This window comes from Gopherus evgoodei, chromosome 4, assembly GCF_007399415.2.
Source record: "Gopherus evgoodei ecotype Sinaloan lineage chromosome 4, rGopEvg1_v1.p, whole genome shotgun sequence".
NCBI lineage: Eukaryota > Metazoa > Chordata > Testudines > Testudinidae > Gopherus > Gopherus evgoodei.
This window is the reverse complement of record NC_044325.1, coordinates 73,165,326-73,187,677: the sequence shown is the minus strand read 5'-3', so window position 1 is coordinate 73,187,677 and position 22,352 is coordinate 73,165,326. Positions and strand designations below refer to the sequence as shown.

The window sequence follows — 22,352 nt, the reverse complement described above, 5'->3', positions numbered from 1 at the left end:
AAAGAATCCATTTAGTTTCTCTGCAATGACTTTATCGTCTTTAAGCGCTCCTTTTGTATTTCGATCATCAAGGGGCCCCACTGGTTGTTTAGCAGGCTTCCTGCTTCTGATGTACTTAAAAAACATTTTATTACCACCTTTGGAGTTTTTGGCTAGCCGTTCTTCAAACTCCTCTGTCTTTTCTTATTACGCTCTTGCACTTAAGCTGGCAGTGTTTTTGCTCCTTTCTATTTGCCTCACTAGGATTTGACTTCCACTTTTTAAGTCAAGTGTTCTTATCTCTCACTGCTTCTTTTACATGGTTGTTAAGCCATGGTGGCTTTTTTTAGTTTTTACTGTGTTTTTTAATTTGGGGTATACATTGAAGTTTGGCCTCTATTATGATGCCTTTAAAAAGGGCCCATGCTACTTGCAGGGATTTCACTTTAGTCACTGTACCTTTTAACTTTTGTTTAACTAACCCCCTCATTTTTGTATAGTTCTCTCTTTTTTGAAATTAAATGCCACAATGTTGGGCTGTTGAGGTCTTCTTCCCCTCACAGGGATGTGGAATGCTATTGTATTATGGTCACTATTTCCAAGCAGTCCTGATATAGTTACCTCTTGGACCAGCTCCTGCGCTCCACTCAGGATTAAATCTAGAGTTGCCTCTCCCCTTGTGGGTTCCTGGACTAGTTGCTCCATGAAGCAGTCATTTAAAGTATGGCTAAGGGTATGTCCACACTACCTGTTGGGCGGGTAGCGATCATCTATTGGGGATTGATTTATCACATTTCATCTAAACGCAATAAATTGATCCCCAAATGTGCTCCCCGTCGACTCCGGAACTCCACCAGGGTGAGAGGCGGAAGCGGAGTCGATGGGGGAGCCGCGGCCATCGATCCCATGCCGTGAGGACGGGAGGTAAGTCGAAATAAGATATGTTGACTTCAGCTACGCTATTCTCATAGCTGAAGTTGGGTATCTTACATCGACCCCCCCTTTCCCCCAGTGTAGACCAGGTGTAAGGCTCATCCTTCCTGTAATCCTTTTCAGCAGTCTTGTCTTATCTCTACCATTTAAACTAACCTCCACATCAGTTCAAGAGGACCCGTTGCTGACAACTGTTGTCAGAGAGATGCAGTGTTATGCATACCATTGCTTACCCCATCCTATACAGAAATCATGGTAAGGACTGATTATATATAAAGTGAATATAGAGCTTAGTGGTGATCTTACCTTGTTGTGTGAATGATCTGTAATTTTTGTCTATTTTGTGAGGGGAACCACAAACTATTTTTAAGGTTTTCAAAAATGCTAATAAGGAGCATTAGTTTCATAGCTGAATTTAATGGAATGGAAATGTATTCTTAAAGAATCTGCTGTTGTGTATCTTAGGGTATGTCTACATCTAAAATTTTGCAGCGCTGGTTGTTACAGCTGTATTAGTACAGCTGTATAGGGCCAGCGCTGCAGAGTGGCCACACTTACAGCAACCAGCGCAGCAAGTGGTGTTAGATGTGGCCATACTGCAGCGCTGTTGGGCGGCTTCAAGGGGGGTTCGGGGAACGCGAGAGCAAACCGGGGAAGGAGACCAGCTTCGCCGCGGTTTGCTGTCGTGTTCCCCGAACCCCCCATGCAAACCGCAGGGAAGGAGACCTGCTTGCACGGAGGTTCGGGGAACGCGAGAGCAAACCGGGGAAGGAGACCAGCTTTGCCGCGGTTTGCTCTCGCGTTCCCCGAACCACCCTGCAAACCGCAGGGAAGGAGACCTGCTTGCACAGGGGTTCGGGGAACGCGAGAGCAAACCGGGGAAGGAGACCAGCTTTGCCGCGGTTTGCTCTCGCGTTCCCCGAACCACCCTGCAAACCGCAGGGAAGGAGACCTGCTTGTTCGGGAAACGCGAGAGCAAACCGGGGAAGGAGACCAGCTTCGCCGCGGTTTGCTCTCGCGTTCCCCGAACCACCCTGCAAACCGCAGGGAAGGAGACCTGCTTGCTCGGGGTTCGGGGAACGCGAGAGCAAACCGGGGAAGGAGACCAACTTGATTACCCGAGGCTTCCTCAGGTATGCTGGGATACCTGCTTATTCCACGGAGGTCAAGAAAAGCGCTGGTAAGTGTCTACACTTGATTACCAGCGCTGGATCACCAGCGCTGGATCCTCTACACCCGAGACAAAACGGGAGTACGGCCAGCGCTGCAAACAGGGAGTTGCAGCGCTGGTGATGCCCTGCAGATGTGTACACCTCCTAAGTTGCAGCGCTGTAACCCCCTCACCAGCGCTGCAACTTTGTGATGTAGACAAGCCCTTACATATCTCTTAAACTGATTCAACTCACTTGAGTCATTCAGGCTTTAAGTGGTCTCAAATGATCGACATAAGTCGAGCAGATAGTTTTAAGTACTGCTCTTTAGAGGTTTTATTAGTATAATTACTTCTGCTTACTAAGAGGCTTTAGCCATCTGCCAGCTGAGCTTGATAGTTAGCAGAAAGGAATTTTATGGCTCTGCATTTGAGTAATGGTCTAATTTTCTATGTAGCAGATTTAAAAGACTAACCACTATTGCCTAAAACCAGAGGAGGGGCAGCTGAATGAGCAGACTGAGGAAAGACATTTCTGATTGTATGATGCAAGTTCTTTCCTCAACTCTTTGCATGAATTTCATGCTAGCTGACAAAGCTGTTGCTATAGAAACAGATAGTCCAGCTCTAGAGAATGCAAATGGAATGCTAATCTGATACGAGGAGTTGCAGCTTTTGTCCAAAGGTAGTTAGCTGTAAGAGGGAGTAACAAGAAGAGGAAATAACATCCAGTATTCTAGATGAGTGTGTCTGATCTGTTCTGGTGTCATAATTTTGGATACTTGACAAATACATAACTGGGAATGAGATCCTGTTACAGTTGCTGATAGTAATTAGAAATCTTCCATCACTGCTTCAAGGTGCTGAAAATGTCTTAGCCAAACTATTGTCTTTGTCATGTTGGAGAACTAAGGTTAAGAAAAAACTGGCATGTCATTTGATCAGCCTTTGACAATGCCCTCTTTTAAAAAAAAAATTTAATAAAAAGTATGGTATCTTATGTTAAGTTACACTAATTACCAAAACGGATACATAGTATAGTATTAAAGTGAAATTTTATTTTGATCAAGTAATTTAACTTTTAATTAAACTGCTTCATAAGGCAACTTCTTTTGCTTCCAGATCTACAATAAAATAGATCTGGATCCACAAAAAGTTGTCCATGAGTCAAATTTAGCCTATAACTAAATGTTGTCCTCTATCCATCTTCACTACAGAGACAGCCCATGGAGACATGCAGCAATTTGTGGTTGTGACCTATTGATCCAAATGACCTGGCCATTGCTTGATAGGACTTGATAGGTCTTAATGGGACCATCCTTTCTATATTAAATGTCTTAGTTACAGTTTTTCCACTAGACAAGTAAATTATAGCTCTTTGGGTCTTTTTGGTGAAGGCTTGACAACATTTTGCCTGCAATTTTTTTAGTTACTATCACTAAACCTCCAGATAAGCATTTGGAGTTCTGTTTGGTTTGTTTACATAAAGTAGTTTGTGATTCTTAAATCTGAGAGCTTAGTGATTTCCACTAAACTTTAACATTACAGAGGAATCTGGATTTTATTCTGATCTGTGATCCTGGGAGTACTAGTCTTGCACATTGGCCTCTGTTTTTGCACAGAGCTAATATCCAATCTAGCCATAGTCATTGCAAAGATTTGAAATGTCCAGTTTGCATAGAGATTAGTGAAATTCATTACACTGTTTGTTACAATTCTTTGATTTCTCTTTATACAGATGCTTCTTGGAAAATAGCACCACTCGTAATTCAATTCTTCCTTTCCTTACAAGTTAACCCTTCTTTGTTTTAAATTAGATTCATTCTCCGTAAAATTTGCAAGATCTGCAGAATGTAAAAACCTTTTGGTATGTCTAAAAGCTCCATGAGATATTTACACATTTAAACTGAGTTACTGTGCCTGAAAAGATTTAAAATGAGCACTGGTACTAAAAGTCAACTGGATATTCAAGAAAAAAAAACAGTTCAATATTAAAGATATTCTAATCACATCTAATTACAAAGAAAAAATTAGACCCTGTTTGGGACTTTTTTTTAGTCTCATTCCAACCCGCAATATCCATTCCCACCCCCTCCTGCATTGTTTCTTGCATTCTTATTCTGCTCCCACCCGCAAAAACTTTGCCTCTCTCGCAGAATTTGCGGGATGTAGATTCACCCATGTTACTTAAAAAAAAAAAAAAAAAAAAAAGCACATGCACACACCCAATCTGTTTATATGTAAAAATGGAATTCAGACACAATTTTTACTATTAAAAGAATAAACAAATCTTGCTTAAACCATGTAAAAAACAATACTTTAACTCTTGTAATAATAGACATCAAATCTTTCTATCCCTCACTTAAATTTAAGTATTAACTTTTATTTTAAAAAAAATGCTTTACATTGGTGAAATTCTGTTTATGAAAAACTGCTCTTTTATATGTTACACAGAATGTTTAAATAAATTGCACCATAATTTTGCCTTAAAAGGTGCAGATTTTCTTAATAAGTAAGTTGTTTCATAAAAACTGGAATTTTTTTAACCTTCTTAAATCCTCTTAATCCCCATTTTTTTAGAACTTTTAAACATACCATTCAAGTTATTTATATCAGATGTATTATTGCTTTCTAAAAAACATTTAATAGAAAAACTGCTCACAGAACTAGGTTTTTGATAGAAATAATTTTTAAAAAGAGGCTTAAAGTAAGTGGACAATAAGGTCAACTTAAACAGCAGATGTTCCTAAACTTGCGTTTTGTTTCCCTGCGAATTACTGCAGTCTATTTTTATTTTTTGCTCACCCAGTCCCGCCTGCAGCAAAGTACATTTTACCCATTCCTGCTATTATGGCAGTAGGACCTGCAGGATCTCAGTCCTGCTGCAGGGCTCTAAAACAAATCACCAATACAAAGATAATTAAAAAATCAAACTGAAAGCTGCCAACTTAAACTTGGATATAAAGTGGGTAGGTTGAAAGGACTATTTTTGTATTGAAAGCTAACAGAGACATAGTGACTGCCATACTGTATCTGAGCCATGGTCCAACTGGTTATGCACCCATCTTATAGTAGCTCCATGTAGGTTACATTTCCCTAGTTTGTTTACGAGAAGGTCATGCGGGACAGTATCAGAAGCTTTACTAAAGTCAAGATATACCATGTCTACCGCTTCCCCACTATCCACAAGGCTTGTTACCCTGTCAAAGAAAGCTATTAGATTGGTTTAACATGATTTGTTCTTGACAAATCCATGCTGACAGTTACTTAGAATCATAGAAGATTAGGGTTGGAAGAGACCTCAGAAGGTCATCTAGTCTAACCCCCTGCTCGTAGCAGGACTAAACTGAACTAAATCATCCCAGCCAGGGCTTTGTCAAGCCATGCCTTAAAAATCTCTAAGGATGGAGATTCTACCACCTCCCTCCATAACGCATTCCAGTGCTTCACCACCCTCCTAGTGAAATAGTTTTTCCTAATATCCAAACTAGACCTCCTGCACTGCAACGTGAGACCACTGCTACTTGTTCTGTCATCTGCCACAACTGAGATCAGCCTAGCTCCATCCTCTTTGGAACCACCCTTCAGGTAGTTGAAGATTGCTATCAAATTCCCCCCCCCCTTCTTTTCTGCAGACTAAATAACCCCAGTTCCCTCAGTCTCTCCTTGTAAGTCATGTGCCCCCGCCCCCAAATCATTTTCGTTGCCCTCTGCTGGACTCAATTTTCCACATCCTTTCTGTAGTGGGGTGCCCAAAACTGGACACACTACTCCAGATGTGGCCTCACCAGTGCCAGAGGGGAATGATCACTTCCCTCAATCTGCTGGCAGTGTTCCTACTAATGCAGCCCAATATGCCATTGTCCTTCTTGGCAACAAGGACACATTGTTGACTCATATCCAGCTTCTCATCCACTATGATCCCCAGGTCCTTTTCTGCAGGACTGCTGCTTAGCCATTCGGTCCCCAACCTGTAGCACTGCATGAGATTCTTCCATCCTAAGTGCAGGACTCTGCACTTGTCCTTGTTGAACCTCATCAGATTTCTTTTGGCCCAATCCTCCAATTTGTCTAAGTTACTCTGGACGCTATCCCTACAGCATATCTACCTCTTCCCCCCAGCTTAGTGTCCTCCGCAAACTTGCTGAGGGTGCAATCCATCCCATCATCCAGATCATTAATGAACTTTAACTTATCACCTTATTATCTTCAAAATGTTCGCAAATTGCTTAATTATTTATTCCATTATCTCTCCGGGTACAGAAGTTAAGCTGACTGATCTGTAATTCTCTGGGTTGTCCTTATTTCCCTTTTTATAGATTGGCACTATATTTGTTTGTTTTTAAACCTGCTGCCTATTAATTTCATTGGGTGTCCCCCTGTTCTTGTTTTGTGAGACGGAGTAAATAACACTTCCTTATTTACTTTCTCCTCCCCAGTCCTGATTTTATAGACCTCTATCATATCCTCCCTTAGTCTCTTTTCCAAACTGAAAAGTCTTTTTAATATCTCCTTATACAGAAACTGTTCCATACCACAAATCATTATTGTTGCCATTCTCTGTATCTTTTCCAATTCTAATATATCTTTGAGATGAGGCCACCAGATCTGCACCCAGTATTCAAGATGTGGGCACAGCATGGATTTATATAGAGGCATTATGATATTTTTCTGTCTTATCTATCTTTTTCCTAATGGTTCTTAACACTGTTAGCTTTTTTGATTGCAGCTGTACGTTGAATGGATGTTTTCAGAGAACTATCCACAGTGAATCTAAGATTTTTATTGAGTGGCAACAGCTAATTTAAGACCCCATGATTTTGTATGCATTCCCCAATTTGTAGTTGTGCATTTGATTTTTCCTTCCTGCATGAAGTAGTTTGCATTTATCTTTATTTAATTTAATCTTGTTGAATTCAGTCCAGTTCTCCCATTTATCAAGATTGTTTTGAATTCTAATTCTATCCAGCTGTAGGTGTCATCTGTATATTTTATAAGCATACTCTGCACTCCATTAGCCAGGTCATTAATGAAAATATTAATAGTTCTGGACCCAGGGCTGACCCTTGTGAAACCCCGCTATATGTGCTCTCCCAGCCTGACAGCAGACCATTGATAGCTCTTTCAGTACAGTCTTTCTACCTGCTGTGCAGTCACTGTGATGTTACTGATATAATCTAGAACCATATAGAACATGGTTGCAACCAAGGTCCTGTAGTGACACCAAATCTTATGTAAAGGGAGGGTCATATAAGGTGTCTAAGACCAGGTTATGGGTTGCTGGTTATGACTATGGTGTCTATATGTATGTATCATTTTATAGTTGAAGTTATAAGTATTGGCTCTGTACTATCTGTATTTCAAATTTGTGCTGTGTTTCTGGTGGTGTTAGCTCTGTCTAGCCTTCTTGATGGCCCATTAAGGACCATCAGCTACACAATTGACCCATGGAGAGAAGGCAGATACGCCTTGTAACTCAGCAGAGTATGCAGGAACTTGCCCAAGTGACTCCAGACTCCATTTTGCTGTAAAGCCTATAAAAGGCTGATGCCGTATCTCCATCTGGTCTTCAGTCCTGCTTCTTACCTCTGGAGGAATTTTGCTACAAACTGAAGCTCTGCACAAAGGACTGATGACCCATCCCAGCGGTGGAAGTTCTCCAGAGACTTGATTTAAACCTGCAGTTTACTCCATCACTGCTACAAGCCTGCACTAAGAACTTTGCCATTACTGTATGTAATGGATTCCATTTAACCAATTCTAGCTCTCATCTCTACCTTTTTCCCTGTATGAATAAAGCTTTAGATTTTAGATTCTAAAGGATTGGCAACAATGTGATTTGTGGGTAAGATCTGATGTAATATTGACCTGGGTCCGGGGGTTGATTCTTTGGAAGCGAGAGAACCATTTTCTTTTAATGGGGTGTTGGTTTTCATAACCATTCATCCCCAGGATGAGTGGGACTGGTGGTGATACTGGGAGACTGGAGTGTCTAAGGAAATGGCGTGTGTGACTTGTGGATAGCCAGTGGGGTGAAACTGAAGTCCTTTTTGTCTGGCTGGTTTGGTTTGCCTTAGAGTTGGAAAACCCCAGCCTTGGTCTGTAACTGCCCTGTTTAAGCAGTTGGTCCTGAATTGTCACACTCAGTTGGGTTCCACCAGAACCGCATTAGTTATTTCATTTAGACTGTATTTCTCTAGTTTGATTTAGAGAATGTCATGTGGGACTGTGTAAAAAGCCTTACTAAAATGAAGATATAGCACATCTACAACCTCCTCCCTATCCACTAGGCCTGTCAAAGAAACAGGGTGGATTTGATTTAATCACTAGTCAGGAAGACTTGATTTAATCATGGATTTCTACATAAAAATGAATTTTTTGGTGGTTATAACCCTAATACATATTCTTCACAACTCAGAGATAGATGTTTGTTTCATTTTTAGAAAGTACACCCTATACATTTTTAAGTGATTTATTTTGAGAACTTTTCAGATTAGTTTTACAGGTATATCAGAAAATGATTGTTTGGTTATTTCATTTACCAAAGGTAATTGACGTAGGTATTTATGAAGTCATTCGGAGGTGAACTATGTCCAGTTCAACAGGTTGATCATTAATATTTAGAGGATTTTCTTGCCATGCTGTATTAGGAGGAGAACATCACCAGACACACATTTTTAATTATTTTGTTGAACTAAAACAGTTATGTATTCAATAGCAAACATAATATTTTAACAGAACAAGCATATGAATTTTGAATTTAGTTAAACATTCAAGTTTTTTAAAATCAGATTTGTTTTTTTAAAATTGTTTAACTAAAATAGTTAAATGAAATATTAGACAAAAACAAATTAAATCGACTCTGTCAGCCAGGTCAACATGAGAAACTTAAAATATTGGCTTGTGCAGCTAACTCAGTCACCTTCACCTTCATTTTCCTGTTTGTGCATAATCTGGAAAAGGAAAAACAAGCTTTCCTGCTTTTTCAGGTCCCCAACGATATCTCAGTTTGGAATGAATTAGTCCAAAGGAAGAAAATATTCTTTCTACACCAGCAGAAGAAGCTACTGCTGTTTAAAAGTGTGATTATCACTTCAGCAGTCTCTGAATCCAAGTGCTTAAGTGACTTCCAGTTCACTGGTGTAATTTTCTTTAAAACATCAGCAAACATATATTTCTTGAATGGTTCTTATGCCCAAACTGGGTCTCTTTTACAGCCTGCTGCCATTATAGGTTTTCCCTTCTAATGAGAGAATAGTATGATAGGTCTCAAATCAATGAAGGCTACACTCAGAAAGACCCCAAGACATCTGGAATATGCTGCTCAAACAGTTTCACTTATCCAGATCTATTCTGGCCCCAACAATCTTCTATTCATTGAACTTTTTGAAATGTTGCACTTTTAGAGAGAGGTAAGGGATTGACTCTGTGTACACAAATTTGCAGAGGGACAACAGAGTTGAGGTCTGTTATTTCTCACCTCTGTATATTATTTATTTATTTTAAAAGCATTTTTGCTGTTAACTCTGGAGAGACAGACAAACCCACAGTTTGAGAACTGCAAAACTAAACATCTCTGTTGGTATCTTCTAGACTGAGCACGGAGTCCCATTGGGTAGATAGAAAGGTTAACCTAAATAATCTATACAGAAGCCCCTGGACCTCCATAAGATTGGGTCACTAATCCATTAAATATTGCAACTCATTTACAAAACTTTTCTTAAACATTACATGAATATATTATCTCATACTATAGAATCAGAATTTGTAATCCCTGTTCCATAATGAGATCTTTGAGCTAAAATGTATCTTAATTAAAACTATCTTTAGATTTTTTCTCAAAGCAATTTATCAAAAAAATCCAATTTTTAATTTTTTTTTAAAAATCATTGGTTTTATCCATCCTGCAAAGAAAAAAATGAGGTTGCTTTGGCATCATTTGTTCTTGACACATCCAAACTAGTTATTCCTTATAACCCTAATATCCTCCAGATGCTTACAAATTGGTTGTTTAAGAATTTGTTCCAATATCTTTTCAGGTATTGAAGTTAGGCTGACTAATCTATAATTCCCTGGTTCCTCTTTGTTCTCCTTTTTAAAGACAGATACTATGTTTGCTCTTCTGTAGTCTTCTGGGATCTCACTCATCTTCCAAGAATTCTCAAAGATTATTGCTAATGGTTCCAAGATTGCTTCAGCTAGTTCCTTAAGTACCCTAGGAGGAAGTTCATCAGGGCCTGCTGACCTGAACACATTTGTGTTTTTTAAATAGCCTTTATCCTGTTCCCCCTACTTTAGCTTTAATTTGTTCTCCCTTTATTAATATGAATTGGTGAATATCTAGTCACCATTATCCCTTTTAGTGAGGATTGAAGCAAAATAGACATTCAACGCCTCAGTCTTTATCATGTCATCAATTGTTAGCTCTGCTAAGTAGAGGACCTACACTTTCCTTCATCTTTTTCTTGTTCCTAATGTATTTAAAGAATCTTTGTATTTGGTTATGTCCCTTGCTATATGTAACTCATTTTGTGCCTTAACTTTTCTGATTTTCTTCCTATATGCTTGTGCTATTCTTTTGTACTCCTCCTCCTTTGCAACTTGTCCATTTTTCCATTTTTTGTAGGGTTTTGTTTTAATTTCTTTTAAATATTCAGGTCATTAAGGTCCTGATGGAGCCATATTGGTCCCCTTCCTGTCTTCCCTTTGCATCAGAATAGCTTGTAGTTGTGCTTGTTTGAATCCGCATTTGTCTCATTTTTATAAAGTAGTGAATAATAATGACCAAAACCTCTGTATCAGATGACCTAATTACTAAGGTTCCTTTGACACTAGGAGACCCAAAAGCCATATTGGCATGTACAGCATGCAGAAGCATACTTCTTGCTCAATTAATGTTCCTATGGGTGCTCCACTTGAGGTGTGTATGCATCTTCAATTGGAGATTTTAGGTTGAAGTGCCCATTTGGCCTGTGCATATGCTGTACTCTGCCTCGTGCTTTGCACCATATAAAGCTGCATGGGCAAACTGCTCTCAGTTCCTTCTCAACTTCCTTGATTCAAGACAGAGCCTCAGCAGTGTCTGAATTGAGGTTACGTCAAATGTAGTTTTACTTACCTTAGATGCAGTAGTGCTATTAGTGAGTAATAATAGTAGTGTAAGGACTGTTGTCCTTTGTCTTTTTTGGAACTTTAGATTAATGGAGAGTATGCCTGTCGTGCTAGGAAGCTATCTTGGTGAGTGACAGGTGCTCCTTGGAGTCAGACATTCCCCAAAAGTATAATTTTGCCTGGCAGTAAAATTGAGAGCCATAAAGAAACTGAAGATTAAATTGTACCTCATGATGATGGAGCGCTCCCAATGTCTCGCCTCTTTCCCATGCCAGGGGACCCTCCCTGTACACCAGTCACCGAGCAAATTGAGTGCCTCAGCCACTTCAGCACAACATTCTCCTAGAGTTTCTAAGGCCTTGTCTACACTGGCAAGTTTCTGCACAGTAAAGCAGATTTCTGTGGTGTAATTCCCGAAGTGTACACTCTGCCAAGTCACTTGTGCACAGAAACTCCTCAGTTGCAGCATCGCAAAAAAAACCACCTCAATGAGAGTCATAAACCTTATAGCGCAGAGAATCCAGCGCTGTATTGGCAGTGTAAACACATTACATCTCAGAAAGCAATCAGTTGGTCCCCAGAAGTGTCCCATAGTCCCTCAAATGGCAGCTCTGCTTGTTGTTTTGAACTCATATGGCTGCCCTGAAGGCATGCACCCCTCCCTTTTCAATGCTCAGTTTCTGACTGCCGGCCCTTTCATGCTGTGCTTATCTGCTCTGGGACACAAAGCAAACCATAATTGTGGAATGCTTATGCTGTTGAACACCGAGGGAAGGGGACAGCCTGACATCAGCACCCCCCTTCCTCCCTGCTCTGCATAGCAAGCAGGAGGCTCCCACGAGCAGCTCGAAGGCAGGAGCAGCATGGCAGTGGGCAGAGGGACACCTGAAGTGCGCGGCCCGGCCATACAGCTGTATAGCTTAGAGGGAACTTAGATCAGCCTCTCAGGAGCTTACTTTCTGGGTGTCTGAAACATCGCTGCAAATACCCTCAGCATATGCTTCTCTCAGGATCATGAATGGGTGATAGATCCTATTGTACTCCATTGCATATTTCATTATTGGGGTGTCCCACAAATAGACCTGTTCTCCATGACGAGAAACAGGAAGTGCCTGTACTTGTGCTCAAGTGGGGGACTGGGCTGCCATTCCTTGGTGTAGCTGAGGCCTGAAGTGACATGAGCAATTAACACATGGAGGGAGGCCTCATTTTTTGGAGGATAGAATTAGGGAGATAAACAGATCATTAGGCTGAAAATAGCGTTTGTGCTAAATAAGATAAGTAAATAGCTCAGTAGACTAAAAAGACAGAATGTCTGCACCAGCTGAGATAAGAGGTAGAACACCCAAGGAACCATTTACTTTGAATAAAATAAGTATGGACAAGATTAGTAAAGAATGTAGAGATGAGGCAGTAGAGTAGGTTGAGCATGTACAGAGCATGCTGCACAGGGATTGGTTCTTGCAATGCAATCAACCCAATCCCAAAACATGATGCAATGTATAGTACAGTAGAACCTCAAAGATACGAACACCAGAGTTACGTCAACCGGACATGTTGGAACCGGAAGTAATCAATGAGGCAGCAGGGGAGACCCCAAAAACCAACAGCAAATACTGTACTGCCTGGGGGCTTTAGCCTTATAAATCAAGTCTTCCAGAAGCAGATATTCTTCTTCGAGTGCTTGCGCGTTTCCATTCCATATTAGGTGTGTGTTTGCCACATGCACCAGTGCCGGAAGCTTTTCCCTCATCAGTATCTGTAGTGGATCAGCTCTGGTGCCCTCTGAGTGGCACCCACATGGCGCGGTATAAGGGGCGCCACCGTCTCCCCCCTCCCCTGGTTCCTTTTTGCCGCCAGTGATGGTGCTGGAATGTTTGCTGCTTCAGCTAGCATTGTTTTGTTCTCTGTTCTTGCAAACGTTGAAAACCTGTAATATAGTTGTATATAGTTAATAGTTTATTAGTTACCCTTAGTAGTAGTTCACAAACTCTTTGTTCATCTGAAAGGGGACTCAGCCATGGGATGGGGCATACCCCGATCCCCAGGCTTTTAACCCAGGCCTTGTCTACACCACAAAGTTGCAGCGCTGGTGAGGGGGTTAGAGCGCTGCAACTTAGGAAGTGTACACACCTGCAGGACATTACCAGCGCTGCAACTCCCTGTTTGCAGCGCTGGCCCTACACCCGGTCGAACCTCGGGTGTAGAGGATCCAGCGCTGGTGATCCAGCGCTGGTCATCAGGTGTAGACACTCACCAGCGTTTTTCTTGACCTCTGTGGAATAAGCAGGTATCCTAGCATACCTGAGGAAGCCTCTCTGGTAATCAAGCAGGTCTCCTTCCCTGCGGTGTGCTCTCGCATTCCCCGAACCCCCCTGCAAGCAGGTCTCCTTCCCTGCGGTTTGCTCCGGTGTTCCCCGAACCCCCCTGCAAGCAGGTCTCCTTCCCCACGGTGTGCTCTCACGTTTCCCGAACCCCCTTGCAAGCAGGTCTCCTTCCCACGGTTTGCTCTCGCGTTCCCTCAACCCCCCTGCAAACCGCCCAACAGCGCTGCAGTGTGGCCACATCTAACACCACTTGCAGCGCTGGTTGCTGTAAGTGTGGCCACTCTGCAGCGCTGGCCCTATACAGCTGTACTAATACAGCTGTAACAACCAGCGCTGCAAAACTGTAGATGTAGACATACCCCCAGTGATTGCTGCAAACGGGCCCAGTAACTGTCCATCAGAGAGCCACATACCGGCTGCCTAAGGTGCTTAGGCGAAGGGCACATAAGTGACAAGTGCAGTATTTGCAAGCCCTTTAAACCTAGGACAAAGAAAGAGCGCGATATCCATCTGAAAGCGCTCCTAAGGGAGTTGAGGTTCACTTCGGCAACGGTCCAACTTCTCACCGAGCACCACAGCCTCTGTGCACTGTGCTCCGCCAGTGCCATCCACGAGCCAGCATCGATCGTCCTCTACAGCTCTGATCAAAAAGACAAAAAAGACTGTGCAGGGAAGATCTCTTACCTCCCATAAGGGAAAGAAGAGGGCTGGGGGCAAGCCAGGACCTATATTGGGCAGCTCAACACCCCCTTCAGGAAGTCTGGCACCAACTCAAGTAAAGTGGTGCAGCCCATCCCATACTTTGCCTGCGGCTCCGGATAGCGGTGCAGGCCCCAGCCAGCTTCTGGTGCTGTCGATGCTCGAAGCCCCACAAGCAGCTCAGGAGATCCTGATGCTGCTGGTGCTGCCCACATTGGCTCCAGCATTACCCCGGTCTTGGGGAATACCCACATTGGGACCTACATGTGTGTCCCCGCCGCAGCTGCACCATTCCACACAGGGGCCATCGATCGAGGGACTCGAGACGTACCTTGCCGGTAGATTGATGCAGACCTTCTGAGGCATGCACCACACGGCAAGAACTCCTGGACCAGTCTCAACCATCTCCAAGGGCCCAGGACCGATCGAGGATCAGAGATCATAGATCGACAGACTGTCATCGCCCATTTCCAAGCAGTAGTTCACCTTACTCAGGAAGATCCTCCTGGCAACTGACCTGTATTTACTCCCGGTCCCGTTCAGCATCCCAGTACCGTTCGAGTAGTGCGAGTTGTGGATCACCAGGTGTCAGATGCAGATCTGCTGAATGCCATCGGTCCCCAAGATCCTGACCAAGACGTCTGTCTCGCTTGGACAGGTTGGCTTCGGGATGCAGTGACTGGCATCGGTCGGACAAGAGCCACCTCTCCACCCGATCTTGGTCACCCAGTACTGACCACTCCATTTATACCTCTGGCATGGAGCGAGGTTCCCTGACTGCGGGGCGAGCCCTGGTACCTGTGGTGCTGTCTACATCGTCGTCATCATCACTGAAACCTGTCCCATGGCCCCAAGTGCAGTGGATGGCGTCATGGTACCCGTGGAATCCTTGGGGGTTCACCTAACCTCCTCAGGCTGCCCGGTTGGTGTTGGGATCCTCAGAGAGGCCAGCGGCTTTGGTATCCCGTCCCCCTCCGGTGCTCATGGCTTTGGTGGGTAAGACCCCACAGGTCCAGGAAGACCCAGGGGAGCAAGCTGCTGTTCTACCAATGGAAGTGGAGGTTGCCACAGCACTGGAATCGTCCTCGTCATTGCCAGACCAGCTATCATGGGGCCCCCTCACCCAGTTCCTCAGGATGATGCCAAAGCGCACCAGAACTTTTGAAGAGGGTCACCTCCAACCTGGGGCTTCAGGCAGAGGAACTGGAAGAAACCTCAGATTTTGTTTGACGTCCTCTGCTCCTCAGCTCCTGCCAGAATAGCCCTACCCTCTCATGAAGGTGTTTCCAAAATCACTAATGCCCTATAGCAGACCCCCTCTTCCCTGGTCTCTATCTCTAAGAGGGCTGAACACACATACTCTGTGCCAACCAAGAGGCATAAGTACTTATACTCACCATTTGTCCCCAGTTTCCTTATGGTAGAGGTGGTTAACCACAAAGAGAGTTGAGGACAACCCAGGCCACCCCAAAAAAATGAAGATTTAAGGACGCTGGATCTTTTTGGATGTAAGATTTATTAGTCTTCTAGCCTTCAGCTGAGAGTGGCCAATCACCGAGCCCTCCTTGGCCAATATGACTAATATGTGGCAAGCTATGGCTGAGGTTGAAGGGTTGCTTCCTGAGGCTTCCAAGAAGGAATTCTGAGTGATCCTTGATGAGGGCATGACTACAGCCAGGGTGGCCGTCCAGGCCGCAACAGACGAGCCTCCTGGCTACTCCTCTCTGGGTTGTCCTCTGAGGCTCAGCAGTCAATGCAGGACTTGCCCTTCAACAGCTGAGCCCTATTTGTGGAGCAAACAGACAGCAAATTGTATGGCCTCAAGGGCTCCCACACTACCCTGAAAACCCTGGGTCTTTACATCCCAGCCCCAGCGTGTAAGCGGTTCAAGCCTCAGGGCCAGGGAGCCAGCCTCAGCAGAACCAGCTCCACAAATGAGCCAAGGGCTACAAGCACCATCTGAGCCACCCGCTTTCACCCTCTGCCTAGTCAGGCTCGACCCCTATCAAGCAAGGGGCCAAACGGTCATTTTGAGGGTGTGCCCGAGGGCAACCTACTAGACTATTCCCCGAATCCATCTGTCCTAGTGTTCTCCAACCGCCTTTCCCTTTTCATCCCTACTTGGACTGCTATAACCTCAGACTGATGGGTCCTCATCACAGTGGAGCAGGGTTATATCCTCTAGTTCTTTTATACCCCTCCTTCCCATCTGCCTTTCCTGTCCCTCTTCAGGGACCCTTCTCACAAGAGTCTCCTTGCTCAGTAGGTAAAGGAGTTGCAATGGAAGAAGTTCCTCTCAAATACAGGAACAAGGGGTTCTGTTCCAGTCACTTTTTAATCCCAAAGGCTGAGAGAGGTCTATGGCCCATCCTGGACCTGCGAGACCTCAACAAGTACCTAAAGAAGCTAAAATTCTGCCTGGTTTCATTGGCTTCTATTGTCCCTTTTCTGAATCTGGGAGACTGCTATGCAGCCCTTGACTTGAAGAACACATACTACCACATATCAATCTTTCAAGGACACAGACGCTTCTTCCAGGTTTATGGTGGGGCCCCACCACTGCCAGTTTGTGGTCCTCTCATTCAGCCTGGCGACAGCACCAAGAGTGTTTACCAGGTGCATGTTGGTGGTAGCAGCTTACCTTGGGCATTGGGGTATCCAGATCTACCTGTACCTCGATGATTGGCTTGTCAAGGGCAGCTCCAGGTCTCAAGTCCAAAGGGATGTCGCAGTTTTCAAGCCACGTACCACTCTCTGGGCCTATTGGTAAATGACAAAAAGTAGACATTAATGCCAGTACAGAAGATAGAGTTCATCGACGCAGTCCTCGACCTGCACCAGAGTGTTCCTGCCGTTGGAAAGGTTCCACACATTGACGAATCTCATTGCAGAAGTCTCTGCATTTCCTCTGACTACAGCCAGGGTCTGTCTGCACCTGCGTGGTCACATGGCAGTGTGCACTTACGTGGTCCGCTATGGCAAGCTCCAGATGTGGCCCTTGCAACAATGGCTGGGGGTGGTCTATTCCCAGTCCCGAGACCCCCTGGAAAAGATTGTTACCATTCCCCAGGCGATACGTACCTCACTGCGATGGTGGACCGACTGCAGGACAGTCCTGGAGGGTGTTCCGTTTGACAACACCCCCCTCACTCCATCAAGTTGGTGTTGGACGCCTCAGTTGGGGTGCGCATCTTGGCGACCTCCAGACACAGGGGATGTGGTCCCTGGAGGAGGTGAAGTTACACATAAACATCAAAGAGCTCCAAGCAGCCTGTCTGGCATGCGGAGTCTTCCTGCCCCACTTGTTGGGCCAGGTGGTATGAGTCCTGACGGACAATACAGCCTCAACGTTCTACATCAGCAGGCAAGGGGGAAGCGCGCTCATCGGCTCTCTGTCAAGAGGCACTCCCATCTATAGGACTTCTGCATCAGCCACAAAATTCACCTGGAAGCTTGTCACCTTCCCAGCGTCAAGAATATGTTTGCGGACCAGCCTAGCAGGGACTTCTTCTCTTGCAACGAATGGTCACTCCATCCAGAGATAGCCTGCATGATCTTCCAAACGTGGGAAACTCCCCAAGTGGAACTGTTTGCTACCAGACAGAACAGGAAATGCCACCGGTTTTGTTCTTGGCAAGGTCTGAGCAATGGCTCCCTCTCTGACGCCTTCTGCCTGACATGGTCAGGGAACTTGATGTATGTGTTCCCTCCGATTCCACTTATCAGCAGGGTCCTGGCAAAGATCAAGAGAGGCAAGCTGCAGGTTGTTGTGATTGCACCGGCGTGACCTCATCAGCATTGGTTCAGCACGCTCGTGAAGCTCCCTGGCCCCTGCCCAAATGACTGGACCTGCCATCACAGGACTACGGTCAGCTCTTATGCCCCAGCCCTGAATCCCTCCACCTCTCGGCATGGATGCTGTATGGCTGAACTGAGAGGAATGGACCTGTTCGGAAGGAGTCCAACAGGTCTTCCTGGGGAGTAGGAAGCCCTCAACTAGACTGACTTACCTGGCCAAGTGGACCAGGCTTTCCTGCTGGGCGTCTGTGTTGTAATAGAAGTCAATATATTTGAAAATGTAGAAGACAACATCCAAAAACATTTAATAAATTTCAATTGGTATTCTATTGTTTAACAGTGTGATTAATCATGATTGATTTTTTTAATCACAGCTATTTTTTTTGCGTTAACTGTGGTTAATCGACAGCCCTAGTACTTATTGAAAGAGAGTTGCCGAGTATTTAAGGGAAATGAATCTTCATTGCTATTCAGGTGCCAAAACTGTTTACTAATTGAATGGTTTTAGTAACTACTCTGGCAGTGAAAGCTAGGCAGGAGAACTAAAGAAATGATTTTTTTCCAGGAGTATTTGTACGTTGCTTTTCATTAAAATGAAATGCAGCACTTCAGATCTGGAAGTGCAAGCTGGCAGAAACTTGTGTAGGCGTTACTGCCACTCCTCCATTATTGTACTACTTACATTTAGTTACCAGCATTATTTAGAACTTCAGTAGCCTCCTCCAAATTCATAACATTCCTTAAAAACAAAACACAAGCTGGGGTTTTAGTCTGAACACATACTGTATTTAAAAAAGAAAAAAAAAAACCAAACCCTGAGATTCAGTTACTGATATTTAACTATTTAAGAACAAAGGGCATTGACTAGTTTAAACCAGAGGGTTTTTAAAATTTAAAAAAAAGAGGGAAAGGCTTAATTGGCATTGCCATGTCACTTTTTTCTACTGTGTTTTCCCTCCTCAAACGTGTTAGTAATGTTGTTGTATCCGGCCCATTGTCCTAGCAATAAAAGAAGCTGAAGGAAAACTGCAGTGTGATATCAAAGATGTTTTTTTAATTACTACATTTAATGACAGAAAAGAATAAATCACTAATATTATAAGTATGATACGTTGTTAATTCTTTAGGAATTCAGAATTTGAATCAATTAATTCAGATAAGAAGCTGCTACCTTGACAGTCTGGTATAGAATGGGACTTGATGAAGGAGTCCACTATTTGAATGTGTGGGCCATAAAGGACTTTCAGAGTTACCATCAATTCTTAAAAATTGATTTTTAACTACAAATAAAATTTATTTTCAATTTTTTTAAAGGTATTCTGACTTTTCCAGTGTCCTATTTTCTATTAGTGGCTGGGCCTTCTACTAGGGAAGTATCAGGAAAATGTAACTGAATGTTCAGGTAGGGAGATACTGAAATAGTTACAGTAACACCTCACTTAAAGTCATCTTGGTTAACATTGTTTCGTTGTTACGTTGCTGATCAATTAGAGAACATGTTCGTTTAAAGTTGCACTATGCTTCCTTATAAGGTTGTTTGGCCGCCGCCTGCTTTGTTTACTGCTTGCAGAAAGAGTAGCTCGTTGGAGCTTAGCTAGTGGGGGTTAGAACCGGGAGGGGGGGTGTGTGTGTCTGTGTCTCTCTCTCTCTCTCTCTCTCTCTCTCTCTCTGTCTGCCATGCTGTCTCCCCTCCCTCCATTTGTGCTTCCTTATAGAGTGTAAGGCTACATTAAAAACTGTTAAGCCGTAAGGGCTCAGCAAGTGCTAGTTCATCATTAGCAGTAAGGCATTCCCTGGGAAATATCCCATTGACCACCTCAACCAAGCTTCACAATCCTCATTGCTGTGAACAGTGTTAAATTGTTTGTTTAAAACTTTGTGTGTGTGCGTGCGTATGTATGTATGTAGAGAAAGACATGAGGAAACTGGTTTAGCTTGACATCGTTTTGCTTAAAGTTGCGTTTTTCAGGAACATAACTATAATGTTAAGCGAGGAGCTACTGTACTCATAAAACAGTTTTTATTGTTTTACTCAACATATATTTTTAATGTTTATCTGTATAAAGTATAATTGCTGCAAATTTCCTTAAAACATTCTTTAAATAAAGTGAGAAATTTGAGTTCTTCACTGGGGTGGCTGTTCATCACGTTGTCCTTTTAGGAAGATCAGAACTCAAAAAATACTTTTCCTGACTTAATCAGAATGCAGAAGAGCAGATGTTGGCAGTTGTAAGAAATAGGTTAGGCTGCCTTTTCTCATTGCTGAAGAATTGCAATTTGTTGAGCTCACCAGGACATCTGCAAGATGCTTCCCAAATGGTACAATGGTAACTATGGGACTGTGTTCATCTCCTGTTAAAACTGTGCTGAGGGAACAGGCCCAGGAAAATCTAGTTACACCTTATGGGTTTCTGTACATGCGGCCCTCAATTGAAGGTAACAATTTGTGGCTTCAGAACCTTATCAGTCCAACAAACTTTCAGCCCTGTGGTTGTGGTTGTCCTCTTCTTTGGCAACGTGGCTCATTCTGGAGTTGCAGTGTTATTGGTGACTCTGCTTTTAACTGCACATATGCTCTGCCTCTCTCTGGATGGGTGGATGGAAACACAGGGAAACTTCTCCAGTGTGCCATCGTATCCTTTGCTCATACATTTTGTGGAATTCATTGGCTTCCACATGCACATAAATCAATAAAAGGAAGCTCAGGTAGATCTGTGGTCTTGATCTAAGAAAGTGCCACAAATGACAGGGAATTGTGCTAGCACAGTGTCCTCAGACCCTCAGTGTGCGCAGAGTAAGCTCATGTTATATCCACTTTTTTCTCAAACACTTTATTGTTTCATGCAGATATTTGATTGTGCTTCAGAAATGTGGTGTATTGGCTTTTAGAAATAGCTATCATTGTCTGTAATATGGAGTTCTGAGACAGTCATTTTTCCTCACAGAAATTAACTCCTTTTGTTCCATCAGACCTCTTTTTATTGTAAAAAAGAAAAGACATAAACACAAAAGACATTCCCTGAAACTGCAGTAGAAGGCTGTCATCTTCTGTGGACCCGAAATAGAGGGGAATCATGTTTTGCAAGTGGGTTTTACGTTCACTTCCTGACTGCAGAAGGAGGAGAAGACACTCTAGAATCTTGAGTTCCATTCCAGGCTTTGTAGGAGAGTGCTCTCTAGTATGCACAGGCTTTTCTGCCCTCCCCCTCTCCCCCCCCGTTTGATCCTTCCCTTCTGCTGTCCCCTCTAAACGGTCCTGTTTCTTCCTCACTCTTCTCTGATTCCACATTCCATTCCTATTCTCACCTAGCCAGTCCCAGTCCCAGTCTCCACTTCTCAGGCTTCTCATACCAATCTCTTTACACAGCCACTCTGCGTTCCCTCCCATCTCCAGCTTATTTCTCAGTCTCCTTTCCCAGTCTTCCCAGTCTGGATGTTTATCTGCAGTTGTCAGGCAGCTCCTCTTCCATGTTTCCTTGGCGCCAGCAAGGGGTGGGTGGGAGGGCCATTGAGAGCACAGTCAGTCCTACTGTTTTCAATTTTGGTGCTTCACATGGCCCTGGACCACAGTGACCAGGAGCTGCAGTTTCAGGAAATGTCCAAGTAGGGTGACCAGACGAGAGACGTGAAATATCGGGCGGGTGCCGGCGGAGCAACCAAAAAAAAAAAAACCAAGCACCCACCGGCAGCTCCACGCCCCGCCCTGCACCAGCTCACCTTTTCTCTGCCTCTACCTCCCCTGAGCTGGATGCCATGTCCTGCTTCTCCCCCCCTCCCTCCAGCGCTTGTGCCGCCATACAACTGATTGGTGTAAGCCTGGAAGGGAGGGGTGAGGAGGAGGAATGCGGCGTGCTTGGGGAATAGGCGGGGCCAGGGTGGGGATTTTGGGAGGGATCCAGTGGAGGAGGGGCGGAGTCAGGGAGGGTCTGGGGCACAAGCCCCCTCTGCCTGTGCTCCAGAGAGCAAAATATCGGGACAATTCGCGTCCCGACTGAACATCGGTCAGGACGCGGGACAAACAAGTAAATATCAGAACAGTCCCAATAAAATCGAGACATGTTGTCACCCTGTGTCCAAATGATAGTAAACCCAGATAGTTTGGCAAAGTTTTATGAGCAACTGAAAACAGGGCTGTATAATGGGAAGTTATTGAGCAACCTGAGGTGGTGGTAGCTCCACCTATGATAAACACTGGCCATTAAACACATGATATTTTGTGTAGCAGTTATATATTAGGTTAAAGTTGCAACTCTCTGTACATGTAGAAATGGTACAAAATAGAATATTGCACCAGGCCTGGGCTTGGAACTGGCGTAGGACTACTGCTGAACTGCCTGCTCGGTTTTTAAGATGCT

General features: G+C 43.9%; 1 protein-coding gene and 1 long non-coding RNA gene across 5 annotated transcripts in view; one reads left to right on the top strand and one right to left on the bottom strand.

Annotated features, from left to right (window-relative positions):
* The window catches only part of MPP5 (membrane palmitoylated protein 5), a 129,748-nt gene that overhangs the window by 41,144 nt on the left and 66,252 nt on the right, over positions 1-22,352 (top strand). The window lies entirely within an intron of this gene.
* Positions 11,279-22,352, bottom strand: part of LOC115650215 — a 76,189-nt gene continuing 65,115 nt past the window's right edge. Inside the window, exons 3-5 of one of the 2 annotated variants that reach the window (XR_004000037.1) lie at positions 16,841-16,959; positions 13,860-15,982; positions 11,279-13,103 (exon numbers count right to left, since the gene is read on the bottom strand). This is a non-coding gene — a long non-coding RNA (uncharacterized LOC115650215). Of the gene's footprint in view, positions 13,104-13,859; positions 16,960-22,352 lie in introns of both variants that reach the window. The other variant, XR_004000036.1, reaches the window with a different exon arrangement.